Consider the following 4,105-nt stretch of genomic DNA (forward strand, 5'->3'; position numbering starts at 1 on the left):
TAATAGTGTGTAATAGTGTGTAATAGTGTAATAGTGTGCTAGTGTAATAGTGTGTAATAGTGTAATAGTGTGTAATAGTGTAATAGTGTATAAGTGTGTAATAGTGTAATAGTGTGTAATAATATAATAGTGTAATAGTGTGTAATAGTGTAATAGTGTGCTAGTGTAATAGTGTGTAATTTTGTGTAATAATGTGTAATAGTGTAATAGTGTGTAATAGTGTAATAGTGTAATAGTGTGTAATAGTGTAATATACACTATTACACACTATTAAACTATTACACACTATTACACTATTACACACTATTACACTATTACACACTATTACACTATTACACACTATTACACAAAATTACACACTATTACACTATTACACTAGCACACTATTACACTATTACACACTATTACACTATTACACACTATTACACACTATTACACTATTACACACTATTACACTATTACACACTATTACACTATTACACACTATTACACTATTACACTATTACACACTATTACACTATTACACTATTACACACTATTACACTATTACACTATTACACACTATTACCCTTTACACTAGCACACTATTACACTATTACACACTATTACACACTATTACACACTATTACACTATTACACTATTACACACTATTACACTATTACACTATTACACACTAGCACACTATTACACTATTACACTATTACACACTATTACACTATTACACACTATTACACTATTACACACTATTACACTATTACACACTATTACACTATTACACTATTACACACTAGAACACTATTACACTATTACACACTATTACACTATTACACTATTACACTATTACACACTATTACACTATTACACTATTACACTAGCACACTATTACACTATTACACACTATTACACTATTACACTATTACACACTATTACACTATTTCACTATTACACTAGCACACTATTACACTATTACACACTATTACACTATTACACTATTACACTAGCACACTATTACACTATTACACACTATTACACTATTACACACTAGCACACTATTACACTATTACACTAGCACACTATTACACTATTACACACTATTACACTATTACACACTATTACACTATTACACTATTACACACTATTACACTATTACACACTATTACAGTATTACAGTATTACACTATTACACACTATTACACTATTACACACTATTACACAAAATGTGCACATTTTTGTTTTTCATTTTGGGATATGTTGGGGTACTTTGGGGTATTTTGGGGTACTGTGGGGTATTTTGGGGTATACTTTGGGGTATTTTGGGGTACTTTGGGGTATTTTCTGGTATTTTGGGGTATACTTTGGGGTACTTTGGGGTATTTTGGGGTATTTTGGGGTATTTTCTGGTACTTTGGGGTATACTTTGGGGTATTTCAGGGTATTTTGGGGTATTTTCTGGTACTTTAGGGTATACTTTGGGGTATTTTAGGGTATTTTGGGGGTATTTTCTGGTATTTTCTGGTATTTTGGGGTATACTTTGGGGTATTTTAGGGTATTTTGGGGTATTTTCTGGTATTTTTTGGTACTTTGGGGTATACTTTGGGGTATTTTGGGGTATTTTCTGGTATTTTGGGGTATACTTTGGGGTATTTTCTGGTATTTTCTGGTATTTTCTGGTATTTTCTGGTACTTTGGGGTATACTTTGGGCTATTTTCTGGTATTTTCTGGTATTTTGGGGTATACTTTGGGGTATTTTAGGGTATTTTGGGGTATTTTGGGGTATTTTGGGGGTATTTTGGGGTATTTTCTGGTATTTTCTGGTACTTTGGGGTATTTTAGGGTATTTTGGGGTATTTTCTGGTATTTTCTGGTATTTTGGGGTATACTTTGGGGTATCTTAGGGTATTTTGGGGTATTTTCTGGTATTTTCTGGTACTTTGGGGTGATTAGTAGGACCCCCCAGGCCTTATCTGGGCTAATCAGAAAGCCGGCGTCTCTATCTTCCTGAATTTGCCAATAAATCGTTAGCAGTAGATGATAAACTTTTCTCTCCAAAAAGTGAACAGAGCAATAAATGTTTTTCAACCGATATCCATGATACAGTACACGCACGCACGCACGCACGCACGCACGCACGCACGCACGCACGCACGCACGCACGCACGCACACACACACGCACGCACACACACACACACACACACACACACACACACACACACACACACACACACCCACACCCACACACACACACCAGCTCTTAGATAGTCATTCACTATCTAGGCAAAACGTAAGGTTATGTATATAACCAAGTTCTGTGAGTTATGGTGCGCTCAGCACCAGTAGCACTGTACTTCACTTCGTGTACATACACTGAATAAAAAAATTCCACCATGTACCTTTACATCCCCATATTCGTCTGACCACACCCCCTTCCGCTTACCTTCATAAGCAGGTGTGTGGTCACCTACTCGCCTCCTTCCCAAACTTTCACCACAAGGCGAGATCAAGGGCAGCAGCGGCGTCCTGGTGCTGAGCGCACCATAACTCACAGAACTTGGTTATATACATAACCTTACGTTCTGTTTCGTTAAGGCTTCGCTCAGCACCAGTAGCACAACGGGGGCTGAGCGGGAGCCTTAGCCCGACAAATACACCCCGCTGAGGCCCCCCACAACCATCAGACCGGGGAGGACCGAGCCCCCCTGACCCTCCCTAATGGAGGATACCCTCCCTATTGGAGGCTTACGGGAGGGAGACGGATCCGACCAGGAGAAGAGGAACTCAAGCAACTCAACGCACAGGGTGAGCAGACCGTGGCTTGACCCCAAGACTACACACACGCACAACCCGCATGCCACCAGGGAACGAACAGAAGGAACAACCTCGTTACTGCCCCCAAAATCACGGGGTCAAGAGCAACCCTAACCCCGTGGCAAGGCCGTAGCAGCGGAGCGCGAAGGAAGACCCAGTCCCACTGAAGGGACTGGATCCCCTGGAAAAAAGGGGGCCTGGAGAGGTCAATGACGCCAGGCATCAAGACCCCACCAGGTGGTCACTCAGTGACACCGCCCCCCACATCGCCAGCGTATTCGGATAGGGCCCCTCCAAGAGCGGGCCCTTTCCCCCCAATAGCACACCGCCTGGCACACTGACTCTGAAACACAGGCAGTCAGCATGGCCGTAAGCACTCAAAAGGTTAACCAACGGAAGCAGGCAGTGCACCGGGGAAACCAGGCAGCAGGCTGTAACCTGAGCCTGGATCACTGCGGACGAGACAGGCGCCAAAGGAGTCAGCTGAAAACAGCCCCCCCGGCGGAAGGGGCGTATGCTGGCGTTGTTGATCACCATGACAAAGCCTCCATAAAAAAAAAAACACCCAGAGGGGTTGAGGCAGAGAAGGCTGACATGATTGGCAGACGTCATGAACGTGCAGGGGCACACTCAACCGGGTAACCCGGGAGCTTATTGCTTATTCCCAGAGGAAGAGTGCTGCCAAGTGCTTCCGCGTTTTCCCTGATTGGCTGCGACGCGCCCCGCGGCAGCCGCAGAGCGGAGCGGCAGAGCTTGCGGCATTATGTAGCTGTAATCCCCGATGATTTTCATTCGACGCTTAGCTCAACTGGCAGCGCTGCGGTCCTGGGGTCCGTTGGTGACAAGTTTGAATCCCTTCATTTTTTTTTTTTTTTTTTTTAACGTGCATTCTTTGGCCGGTTAAGTTTAGGCATGTTAACTTAAGGTTAAGGTTAAGGTTAGGCATTGTTTCGGAGTTGGTTAAGGTTAGAAGGGTTAAGTTTAGGCGCTGTTAAGGAGCTGGTTAAGGTTAGAGTTTGTCTTAGAGAATGGCAATATTCTTTCGGAGTTGGTTATGGTTAAGGTTAAGGTTAGGCATGGTTAAGGTTAAGGTTAAGGTTAGGCATTGTTTCAGAGTTGGTTAAGGTTAGAAGGGTTAAGTTTAGGCGCTGTTAAGGAGCTGGTTAAGGTTAGAGTTTGTCTTAGAGAATGGCAATAGACAGCCTATTTCCACGCTGCAGCGTGAGGCAATAGACAGCCTATTTCCACGCTGCAGCTCTCTCGCGCTGCCGTGGTCACATGGGCGTCATGGCCAAT

Source organism: Notolepis coatsorum (genome assembly GCF_963971535.1).
Source record: "Notolepis coatsorum genome assembly, chromosome: 5".
NCBI classification, from domain to species: domain Eukaryota; kingdom Metazoa; phylum Chordata; class Actinopteri; order Aulopiformes; family Paralepididae; genus Notolepis; species Notolepis coatsorum.